At 48.6% G+C, this 12543-nt stretch overlaps 1 long non-coding RNA gene across 2 annotated transcripts in view; it reads right to left on the bottom strand.

Annotated features, from left to right (window-relative positions):
* LOC144141139 (uncharacterized) overlaps positions 1-12543 on the bottom strand; it is a 95137-nt gene that overhangs the window by 31099 nt on the left and 51495 nt on the right. Inside the window, exon 5 of one of the 2 annotated variants that reach the window (XR_013316446.1) lies at positions 826-888. The exons of the other annotated variant lie outside the window; for it this stretch is intronic. This is a non-coding gene — a long non-coding RNA (uncharacterized LOC144141139). The remainder of the gene's footprint in view (positions 1-825; positions 889-12543) is intronic. 2 annotated transcript variants of the gene reach the window in all.

Raw genomic sequence — 12543 nt, 5'->3', positions numbered from 1 at the left:
CCACGAAGCAAACGGGAATGTTATAAGTAGACATTTTATGCAGAAGCAAGGAACGGTCAACTACCTCAAACGCTTTGCTGAGGTCACAGTACATGATATCGAGCTGACCCCGCCAGTGCACAGCTTCCGAGGCAAAGGACCTAAAAGACACAAGGTTTGTAGTAGTTGAACGGCCAGATAAAAAACCGTGTTGTTCTGGAAGAAGGATGTTTTTGACACTACTCGACAAAATTACGTGCAAAATTGATTCGAACAGTTTGCTTGCCGAGCATAGGAGAGAAATTGGCCTGTAGTTTTCTACCTTTGTTTTCACACCAGACTTAAACACAGGAACAATACGCGCGACTTTCCAAAGGCGCGGAAACGTAGATGATTTTATACAGTTGGTAAATATAGAAGCCAGATTTGGAGCTAGTATGACCCCGTAAGCTTTTAGTAGTGCGGAGGGAATTCAATCTAGACCAGAGGAAAGAGATGGCTTTAGCTTTTTGAGTGCCTTCAGAACGTCTTCTTCGGATATAAGGGTGATACAGAAATTCGAAGAAGACAGTTCCCGGGCGCGGGAGAGGGTATTGGGTCCAAATACTGAACTGAAGTGCTCAGCAAATGCATCGGCAACAGAAGCGATATCATTTCCCTTTTCATCGAGAAGGCTGATGTGGTCTCGGCTCTTCGTGCCGGAGCGAAAATGGACGTACTGCCAGAAGCATTTGGAACTCCACGTAGCATCATTTTCAACAGCAGAGATGTAGAGTAACCGATCCCGCTTATAGAGCACTTTGCACAAAGATCTGTAATAGACAAATTGATGTTGCCATGACTCACTATTTGTCCGCCGTGCCTTCCGATGGGCCCGCTTCTTATGTTTCAAGGCCACGCGGAGCTCACCTGAAAACCAAGCGGGGAATTTAGAGTTCCTGGGCGGCTCATGCGGGATGAATCTGCGCATACCTTCGTGCATAATAGAAGAAAATTGCTCGACTTGCTGGTCAACTTTTCCAGCGTTCAAAACCTCAGACCAATCAAACTCCGACAGTTAATTATAATAACCTACGCATTTCCCAGCGGCAAAGTTAAAGGCAGGACGGGCAGATGGACGGGAGCGAATGAACTCAGGGGAACACGGTAAAGAAAGATGCAAGGGGGGATGGTACTTGTCAGGACACACAAGATGAAAGTCGGACTTGGAAACACTCAGAGAATGAAGATTGGAAAAGCAAAGGTCAAGCGTGTTTCCGTTGCAGTTTTTTACACCATTTTTTTGCTGGAGGTCAGTAAAAGAAATGAAGTCGAGAAGGCAGGTGACTTTTCGTATGGCATAGTGGTATTGATGCTGGACGGTACCATCCAACCAGTCGATACCAGGTGCGTTAAAATCGCCAGCGATACAGAAGTCATGACGGGGATTTGAGGTGACGACGTTATCGATGGCCGAAATGCCTGACTCATACTCATGTTGTCACGATTTAGTCCCGCGTTCGTGAACCTGGGAGGGTAGGGGTACCCTCCAGCCGAGAGACGACATGCAGCGTGCTGGTGGTGACGGTGACTGACCCCCGAGCAGCCGTGCTCGGAGGTGTTTATTGCCCGGCCACACACAAAGTTGCCCACCGAGCCTGGTGGGGCCACTGAACTTAGCGGCCAACGAATATCAGGGATGGGGGGCGCCACACAGTTGTCACACCCCTCACCCCCAAGTTTGTTTGTCCTACACAAACACAAAACACCTGTCCCCCCGGCGAGTACCGGTCCGGAGGTCTCCGCAATCTCTCACTCCGCCTGGGCACAGGTGTCGATGCAGGTGTGGCAGCCTTGGGTGCCACCTGTGTCCCTCTCGCACCAGCTGTCAGCCTTCCCGGTGTCGAAGGACTTGCGCGTGGCGCCACAGTGGCGCGAGTAGCACCTGCCCCTGGTGCTGTGCTGGCAGCGGTCGGTGAAGCTGGCTCCCCTTGAAGGAGTCCAGGCTGAGGTAGTGCAGCGGGCCCGCGGCCTGGCAGCCCGGCTGCGCCAGCACCTGCTCGGGCGCGTACGGGTCCCCGCACACCATGCACAGCATCAGCCGCAGGTCCGGCCGGGGCCCCGCGACCGCGGGCGGCGTCTGGTAGATGTGCAGCCGCTCGATGCTCTCCACCAGCGCCCACAGCGCCTGCTCCAGCCGCACGGGGTCCAGGCCGCCGCCGTCGTCCACGAAGGGGCACTGCAGGCTCTTGGCCCGGTTGACGACCTCCTCGCGCAGGAAGTCCCCCTGGCCCGCAAACACCATGACCAGGGGCAGGCCGTGGAAGGGCAGCCGGTTCTCCTGCTCCAGGTTGGCTAGCAGGGTCTTCTCGAGGCTCTCGCGGATGTACTCCAGCCCCGGCTGGCTGGTGCACACGCACAGGCAGCTGTGGGGCAGGGGCTCCGTGTGGAACGAGTTGTGCGGCAGGCCCACGTCGCTGTCGATGATCCTGAAGTCCAGCGCGTACTGGACCTTGTCGTCGAGCCGGAAACCCTGCGGGAGCACCTGCCGCATAGCCTGCGCCACGTGCTGGGCGCTGGCCCTGGCACCCAGCACCACCAGGTGCAGCAGGCGGCCGTTGGTGCCCAGCACCCCGCCGCCGTTGGTGCCGGCCTCTCGCCGGTGCAGCAGCTGCTCGATGACGCCGTCCATGCAGTCGGGCTGGACGGGGCAGTGCTCCCTCTGGCACCTCAATGCTTGCCGCCGTGCCGGTGAATGTCCCCACCTCGGGCTGGAACAGGGCCTCGAACTTGGTCAGGAGGCTCGGGCCGTCTGCCACTGCATGCACTGCTTCCTGGTACTCCGGCAGCCTCACGCCCAACGCCAGGATCCAGTTCCGGCCCAGCAGCGTCGCTGACGGCCCCTTGGTCAGGTACAGGGGAAGGGTGGCCTCCCTGTCGCCAAGGCGGACGCTGACCTGGGCTTTACCCTCGACTTGGGCGAGCTGTCCGGAGTAACTGCGCAGCGTGACGCCCGACGCCTCGACGGCCACGCCAGGGAAGGTGCGTCTGAATACTTTCCCGGCCATGACCGACACACTGGCCCCTGTGTCCAGCTCCATGGAGATGGGGCGCCCGCAGACTTCGACGGTCAGCATGTATGGTGGCACCGACGGATGCACTGTGCCCGCGTGCCACATGTCGAAAATCTGCGGGTCTTCGGCCACGACGTGAAGCCTAGCCGCTGCACCCGAAGCTGCTGCCGCACGCCCCCGCCGCCTACCCTTGCGCCGACTCTCTTGGCTGTGGGCTGGCGCGGAACCTGTGCTCGACGCCGGCTGCTGCTTCCGTCCGGCCGCCGTCGTCCCCCCTCGGCACGCCCGAGCAATGTGCCCAGTTCTTCCGCACGCAAAGCACTCCGCCTGCGCGAACTGGCACTGGGAGGGGGGGTGGTCACCACCGCAGCGAACGCACCTGCCATGCCGTGCCGCCATCTTGTTCACCGCCGCCTCCGCCGACGGTGAGCCGGCCGCACGCGCTATCTCGCCCGCGTCCTTGGCCGCAGCCTCCATCGCCAGCGCTGCCTTCACGGCGTCGTCCAACGAGGGGTCGGGAAGCTCCAGGAGTCGCGTCTGCATGGCGGGGTTGTTGATGCCGCAGACGAAACGGTCCCGGAGCAGCGAGTCGAGCTGCTCCCCGAAGGCGCAGCCGCTCGCCAACCCTCGCAGCGCTGCGACGAACTGCCCGAGCGTCTCTCCGTCTCGGCGGCTCCGGTTATTGAAGCGAAAACGCTCCATTAACGTCGACGGAGCCGGGCTGTAGTGCGAGCGTAGCGTCGCGAGCAGCTCACCCAGCGACTTCTCGTGCGGCGTGGCCGGCTTGAGCAGGTCGAGCAGGAGAGCGAAGACGCGGGTCCCGCAGCTGGCCAGGAAGATGTCGCGCTGTTTTGCCTCGGGTGTGTCGTTCGCCCGGAAAAACACGCCGACTTGCTCCTCGTAGACCGGCCAGGCGGACCCTTCACCCTCGAACGGCTCGAGCCTCCCGTACAGAGGCATGGCGTAATGGCGGCTGGCTTGAGGGGGCGGTGTCTCGGCGTTCTCGGTGGCGGCGTTCATGGTGGCTTCGGCCGCTCCGCGGGCTTCTTCCCTCGTCGCCAGTGTCAGTGGCGACGAGTGGCGTCAGTGGCGACGAATCCCATCCTCGTCGCCAGTGTCACGATTTAGTCCCGCGTTCGTGAACCTGGGAGGGTAGGGGTACCCTCCAGCCGAGAGACGACATGCAGCGTGCTGGTGGTGACGGTGACTGACCCCCGAGCAGCCGTGCTCGGAGGTGTTTATTGCCCGGCCACACACAAAGTTGCCCACCGAGCCTGGTGGGGCCACTGAACTTAGCGGCCAACGAATATCAGGGATGGGGGGCGCCACACACTTGTCACACATGTGGATGAAGATTTGGAGAAAAGTAAAATGTAGAAAGTAATATATTCCGCTTACCTGGGCAGCATAATTCAACCCAGACAGATTCATCCACAGTTTCGATATCACTGCGCCTCAACGAAGTAATAGAACGATCCACAGCTATGAGAACACCTCCACCAAAACTTTTAGCTTTTGTACAGTCCCGCTCACTGCGGTAAACATTAAAATTTTCGGTAAAAGAGTCTCCAGAGGCAATATCTGGTTCAAGCCTGATTTCCGTAAGAATAATAATATTAATATCGGATGAAGATACAGAATAAAAAAAGTCACCAGCCATTGTCCGTAGGCCACGAACGTTTTGATAGAGAATGTTCAGGCGCATCCGGGTGGATTATTATTAGATGTTTCAGACGTGTGTACCATGGATTCATGAACAGGGCCTAAAAACAGTTTAAAGAGGCACCCGTTAGGCCACAACGATGGGTCTTGCAAGCGTTCGAAGTACTCATCGGAGAACATGACATGAAACGATGCATAGTTGGTGAACCTTGTTTTTAGACGTTTGCATGTCACAGGAGGGGTGTTCAAACTTGTGAGGTGGGAGGACAAGGCTTCACTAGTAGTCTCCGGTGACAGCCTAGAGAAAAATAATAATAATAATCAATCAATCAATCAATCAATCAATCAATCAATTTTTATTATAGTGCCCAGGAACAGCGGAGGCCTTCGTGCTGGAGCACTCAGAGGGGGAAATGCAGCACTGTAGTACATCAACAATTTGCTAATAAACACTCAGTGAGCAAAAAAAAAAGAATGAAAGACCTACAAAAAACGGCAAAGAAGATTAGAAATAAAATAGTGCAATCCAACCGACTTTACACAATCAAGTCGTGCTGGCGCACAGAAAAGGTATAAGACAGCAATGAAATGCATCAACAGCTGGCAAAAGAACAGTGAGTGAGCAAAAAATAAGAAACTACAACTTCAAAGAAGAATAAAAATACCATAGTGTAATTTTAGGCAACATTACACAATCAATAGAAACTGTAATGTATGGTCAATTGCAAGAAGACATCTTACAATAAGCCTAACTATACGGAAGGGTGAGTGAAAAGAAGAAAGTTTTTACAAGATTCGGGAAGCCTATATTTTCAGTTTCAAATGGACGCACGAAGAGAATATGGCAACTTTTAATGATAAAAACGGCAGAAAAAGAAAACTTCTACGATAATTACAGTCGCAGTATCAGCACAATACACGAATAACCAGGAACAAGAACAAGCTCGGGGAAGTCAATGCACACGTCAGGACGATAAGTGAAGAAAAAGAGCACTGCCAAGATGAACCTAGTGTGTCAGAGCTGACAACCCGGCCAAAAACTCCCGAGGAGGACGCTGAAAGATATCGAGCTTCTCGGAGTGAGTATTATGCAGATGCTGCATCCTTTGAAAAGGAGAACGTGTGCTGAGAGCTCCAGCTGCTTTAAAAGGGTGGGCGAGCCTTGTAGCTTTTTGTGGAACGCGAAAACTGATTGATTCAAGTAGTTCCGGGCATAAAATAATACCATGAAGCAATTTGTACATGAAAAGAAGGTCTGAGTGGGTCCGCCGGGAACTTAGAGAAACAGTTATAGGGATAGGCTCCGAAGGAAAATGATGCCTAAATATTGATGAAAATTTCGTTTGTACACGCTCATACGTTGACAGTTGGAACTACAGGTTCTATTCCAAACGACAGAAGCATATTCTAGTTGCGGAATACAAAGCGTTCTGAATAGTTTTAGGACTGAAGAAGGAAACCGGAATTCTCGAGAAAACCTGCATACAGCCCCAAGAGAGCGTAGCGCCCGCCTAGTAAGTTGAGGACATGAGGTGAGAAAGTTAAGGCACTGTCGAAAAGCACGCCGAGATCTCTGATCTCTTCAACTCTAGACAAGTAACCGCTTTTATAACTGCAGCAAAATAAAGTGCGGTTCTTTTTCCTGCTATAAGACATGACCTTTGTTTTTGTAGAGTTGAGATTTAATCTATTGTCTGAGCACCACTTGGAAAATGAGGATATATCTTGCTCCAGGGCAATGCAGTCATTAATGGACTAAATCCGACTGAATATTTTAATGTCGTCAGCGTAAAGAAGAAAAGAAGACATCTTAATTGCGGCTGACACATCATTAACAAAAATGGAGAACAAGAGAGGCCCCAACACGGAGCCTTGAGGCACACCGCTTGTTGATCTGTACAGAGCAGACGTCTGCCCGTTAACGCTAACGAAACTGAACCGGTTATCTAGATAATTACCCAAGAATGCCACGAGTGGTGTATCAATTCCTACCTGTAAAAGCTTTTTAAGTAACAGCGTGTGGCAGACAACGTCAAATGCTTTGCTCAGATCACAGTAGACAACGTCGAGCTGGCCCCTCTCAGAAATGGCTGCCGAGGCCTGCTCCATGAAGCAGGAGAGATCAGTTGTTGTCGACCTTCTTTATATAAATCCGTGCTGTTTACTTACAAGAAGATTCTGTACAGAACTTGACAGTAATTTATACAGCGCAGTCTCAAACAGCTTGGAACAAGCACAAAGGAGAGAAACTGCTCTGTAGTTTGTTGCATCCGATTTGGAGCCTGACTTGAAAATAGGACGCACTCGAGAAATTTTCCACGCGAGAGGGAACACGTTTGTTTTGAGACGCTGGTTAAATATCACCGTCAAAACAGGTACAAAAATGCTGCCGTATGTTTTGAGAATAGCCGGAGGTATTCCGTCAGCTCCACACGACAATGACGGTTTCATGCGCTTTAGGCTCTCCAAAACCAACTGTTCGTCCAAAAGCACTAAGCTAGAGCCTTGTACGCGATTTAACAATATGTTCATTTCAGAGACGTCACGCTGGCCGCATGTGGCACTGAAGTGCTGAGCAAAGTGGTTGGCGACATTATGAACTTCTTCCCCAGAGGAATCTACAAGATTGATAAGATCATGTGAGTTGTTCTTACGGGACCGGGTGTATCTCCAAAATGTTTCAGACTGAGAATTCGCACTACTCTCTACAGAATCGAGATAGCAGGGCTGTTCCCGCTCACAAAGGTTTTTACAAAATTTACGGTAAGAGCAGAAGATCTGTTTCCATTCGTCACTCCCGGTTTTCTTATACTTTCTGTGGCAGCGGTCTTTTAATTTAAGAGTCGCACGAAGTTCTTTCGAAAACCAATGTGGGTGCTTGGAGTGGTTTCGTTTATACTTGGGAATAAATTGGTCCATACTGCTTTTGACAATTTCGGTGAACCGTTCGACCTGTGCATTGGAATCAGGGAGTTCTTGAATTTCCGACCAATCAAACGAAGAAAAAAAGCTATACAAGCCAATGTAATCCCCATGTGCATAACAGAAGGGAGATAGTTCATTATACTTTAGTGAGGTACCACAATGCCGAATCGAAACGGGAGCCGAAACTGAAAATGAAGGATGAAGCTTGTCGGGTTTGACAATAGAGACATCCACCATTGATACTCGCACGTTGTGAATGTTTGAGAAGCAAAGGTCTAAGATATTTTCGGAGCAGTTTTTGATGCTATTCAGTTGTGCCATGGATGTGAAATCTAGGAAGTCTAAAGCAATGCGTGATTTTTGCTGTACGTAATAATTGTAATGCTGGTTAGTTAGTCTGTCCCATTGTACACCAGGTGCATTCAAATCCCCCAGAATGATAAAATGGTGATTTTGGTGTGAAGCGCAAACTTCTTCTACAGAAGTAAGTAGCTCATTGAACGAAGACATAGGAACATCGGGGGAAATATAAAACGCCCCTATTAAGAGCCTCTCGCCCCCAGTCAGTCGGATGTCCAGCCAGACGCACTCATTGTCGCCCTCAAGGTCTTGACGCCTCTTACACTGAATAACCACAATCGACCGCAACTAATACGCCCCCTCCCTTTTGTTTAGCCCCAGTAAAATTCCTATCTTTTCGGACAACTTGGTAATTTGGAGGGAAATAATCATTTGAGCTAATGTCGCTACAGAGCCAGGATTCAGAAATTACAATAATTGGAAAATTTTAGGAAAGTACATTAGCAAAAAATTCGGACGCTTTAGTGCGAAGGCCGCGCGCATTTTGATAGTAAATGTCCACCCTATTGTTAGTTTTTTTCATCGTGTGGGACATCAGTGGAACAGAACATTTCGGCATGCAGCTTTCCGCAGAAAGGTTTGAAAAGGCAGCCCTTCTGCAAGAACAAAGGATCGCTCAAACGCTCGAAGGAGTCCTCATCGACCGTAACGCAGAAGGAAGAATATCAACTGTACTTAGTCTTCAGCCGCTGACAAGCCAGAGGTATGACATGTACCGTCGAAAGATGATCCGTCAGTTGGGCTGAAGTGGTGCAAGGTGACAGTTTAAACACGAAGATGCGTCTCGGACGCTTAGATGGACGAACGACGGAGATGCTACACGCATCTGAAGCACCCACAAACACTGCACTCCTTCTGCGTTTGTTTGGCTGGGCCGAGTCATTGGAAGGTGGCTTGCCGGATGCATCATTTAACAAAAGGCAAGCCTCGGAAAGGGCTGGGGTCAAGTGCTCGTTGGCTGAAAGCGTAGACGCTGCGTTTATCTTCGCCACAACAGAAAGGATGAAAGGTCCACTCGCTGCGTTGAAGGGGTCGCCATCGTCACGTTGAGCTCAGGTGTCGAAGGGGGGCAGGCAGCTCGGGAGGCAAGGGACCGGACCGCGGTAACCGCGGGAGACGCTCTCCTCAAAGGCTGCGAACCTCCGCCCGCAGAGAAGCAATTATGCCTGACTGCTGGGCGAAAGCACGCGCGTTCTCGCTGCTCAGGTGGTCGTTGGCCTCTCGTAGCTTTGCCACCTCGTCCGTCTGGAATGAAAGGCCCTCGAGAGCGTGGAGCAGCATTTCGCGGATGTCGGTCGCATCCCCTCCAAGGTCGCCTGGTCGAGGAGCGCTGTTCTGAGGATCGGGTGGCTGCGTGGCCGGCAGGCTCTAGTGTACAGAATCGTCACTAGGCCTACTCACCACCTCCGACGCCGAACACAGGCACAGATTACACTGGAAGGGCCTCTCACCAGTCTTCACAGCGTGCAGCTCCATGTCGGGCAGCTGAATATATTTGGAGTGCACACGTTTTTTGCACGATGTGCATCGAAAATACTCCTGTCTGCCGTAAAAAACAGCGGAGCACAGCACGCAGACATCTGTGCGGGGCGCCATCTTGGCACAAGATAATCAATCAATCAATCAATCAATCAATCAATCAATCAATCAATCAATCAATCAATCAATGTTTGTTAGAGTGCCCAGGAACAGCCGAGGCCTTGGTTCTGGCGCACTGAGGAAGACAAAATGCGGCACTAATATACAGGAGCAACTCACAATATAAACAGCCAACGAGAACAACGAGCGAAGAAAATAAAGAGCAGTAAAACCCTAACGATAATAAAAAGGTATTCCAACCAAAATTAGACGATTAAGAAACTCTAATGGTGGATCAATGGCAAAAGTATGTGGAACAATGGTCACAGCTGTTGGGTGAAGCAAGCAGACATAAAAAATATTCGCAGATATAGGCGAAAACACAAAGCTTCAATTAAACATGAATGTCTAAAACAAAATACAGGAACTGATTAATGAAATTACAGCAACAGAAGATGGAAAGTACCAGACACATCACTGTGGCTTCTCGCGGCACAATAAATCGGGTGCGATGGAAGGCAAGTAGCATATCGTAATATATGACAAGTCGATGAAGCAGTTACAGCCACAAAGTAGCGAATATATAGGACTTACAAACAAGAAACAAGAAGTATGAAGATATTGCACACATAAAAATGACATAAAAAACTAAAAAAATAATAATAATATTAATAATCAATCAATCAATCCACCTTTATTTTCGGTGCCCAGGAACAACCCTAAGGTCTTGGTGGTGGCACACCATATACAAAACTTTAATAAAAGAAACGTAGAACAACACGGCACAACACACAAAATCCTCGATATGACAGAAAAAATAAAGTAAAAATACTTGCAGAAATTCAGAAAAAAAGCAAAAAAAAGTGTTGCAAGCTATGGCCCTCGGCAGGCGAAAAAGTTCAAGGCACTTGAGAAAAGGAAATATACAACAAAATACACAGGGCATATGAAAGAGACAGAGTGTACATATAAAACGAGAGTGTAGATTTCTGAACAGTTACACTGCATTAAAGTATTAGCGTAAAACGAGCGATGCCTTTGCAATGTCCCATCTTGTCGAGACACACAACAAACATAGCAAAATGTTTGACAGAAAAATAGCGAAAAAACAATGGCAGGAGTATAGACAATAATGATCAGACCAACAAATCACAGAGATAATAAAAATACCGAATGAATCAACGAATGAATTGCTTAATAGTTTGTCCAGGAACGATGTGCTGGTGCGGAAAGAAAAGTGCATATCTTAGAAAAATATAGAAAATAGCATTGCTTAGTCAGAACGAGAATTAGACAATTTGAGATACACACATGCCGACACACGCACATGACCCGCGCACATATTCAAACAAGGCAAGTGTAAGACAACAAGACATGATTAAACCTCTGTACACTGTAGCATGTAAACTGGAAAAGGATATTAGCTAAAAATCACGCCACAATGAAGGCATAAAACTTACATACACAGGTGAGTCATCGAAACAATTAGCATACAAACATAGATAAACCTAACCCCGGTAGCATAAAGTGTGTGAGCTGAAGTTACATACTAGGGCAAGCAAACTACTCCTGGTTTGTCTCAGCCACGCAGTTTCTTACAAAAGGCTGGAAAGCGATGATGGAATACGTCCACACTTTCTGCGTGCATATTGTATAGGTGCTGAATCAATCAATCAATCAATCAATCAATCAATCAATCAATCAATCAATCAATCAATCAATCAATCAATCAATCAATCAAACAATCAATCAATCTATCAATCAATCAATCAATAAATCAATCAATAAATCAATCAATAAATGAATGAATGAATGAATGAATGAATGAATGAATGAATGAACGAATGAATCAATCAATCCATCAATCAATCGTTTATTAACGTGCCCAGGAACAGCCGGAGCGCCTTTGTCCTGGCGCACAAAGAAAAAAGAAAGAAAAAAAGGCAATGTAAGATGCCCACACCTCACAGGTAATGAAAATAAAGGACAGCGATACTGACACGCGCACACAAAAATTACACACAGTCGTACACCAGAATATACATGCACCCACAGAAAAGACAAACGCACACATACACACAAAAGAAAGTACAGTGCCTTGCAGTAAGGCATGTGACATCACGCCAGCGGTCGTCATACACAGATAATTTCAAAAACATACATAAATGTTAAAGTTTAGTTGCACGGAAACGGAGTGAATCAACAGAGCTTGTATGTAAGAAAAGGACTATGGAAGGAACGTACATGTAAAGAAAACCAGACATGAAATAAGGGAAATATATAAAAATAAAGTCTTGTGTTGTCATCAATTCATGCTCAAGTGACCGCGTGTGAACAGAGGATAAAAAAGGTCACTTACATGACAAGCTCACAGACATGTTTGCGGAACTGTGTAGAGGAATAATTAAATGTCTAAATATTCGTTGTATTGATTGTACGTACACAGGTGGCGAAACATGGGGCACAAGCCACGCAGACAGCTCAGATTAAAGAATGTGTCGTGTCTTCTGGTGGATTTTTGCGGCACATGGATTGCAACATGTTGCAGCAATTCACCACAAGACACTGTGCCGTCAATGATTTTGAACAGGAAAAAAAGATCAGTCCTTATACGTCTGGAGTATAAGCACTCTAGTATCGGTACAGAGAATGACCCAAAATTGTTATGGCTAGCAAAGCGATGATTGAAGATGAAGATAAACTTTTTCTGGACACTTTCAATGTGCATAAAGAGTGTTTTGCATCGCTATTCTATACCACAGAAGCATACTCGAGCTGCGGACGACAAATAGTCGCGTACAGCTTGAAAAAGAACCCGGCTCCTTGAACTCCTTTTAATTAGTGGTGGTCGATCTCCCAGCAAGAAAGCCTTGTTGCTGAGGTAAAAATATAGTTTTTACGCTGAAAGAGAGTAGTTTATGTAGTACAGTCTCAAAAAGTTTTGAAGCAGCGCAGAGATCCGAGATAATAAGAATATTAAATATAA

The sequence above is a fragment of the Haemaphysalis longicornis genome, unplaced genomic scaffold (genome assembly GCF_048455015.1).
Source record: "Haemaphysalis longicornis isolate Haplotype H1 unplaced genomic scaffold, Haemaphysalis longicornis Haplotype H1 scaffold_6, whole genome shotgun sequence".
NCBI classification, from domain to species: domain Eukaryota; kingdom Metazoa; phylum Arthropoda; class Arachnida; order Ixodida; family Ixodidae; genus Haemaphysalis; species Haemaphysalis longicornis.
The sequence above is the reverse complement of the archived record's forward strand: the minus strand, read 5'-3'. Positions and strand labels throughout refer to the sequence as shown.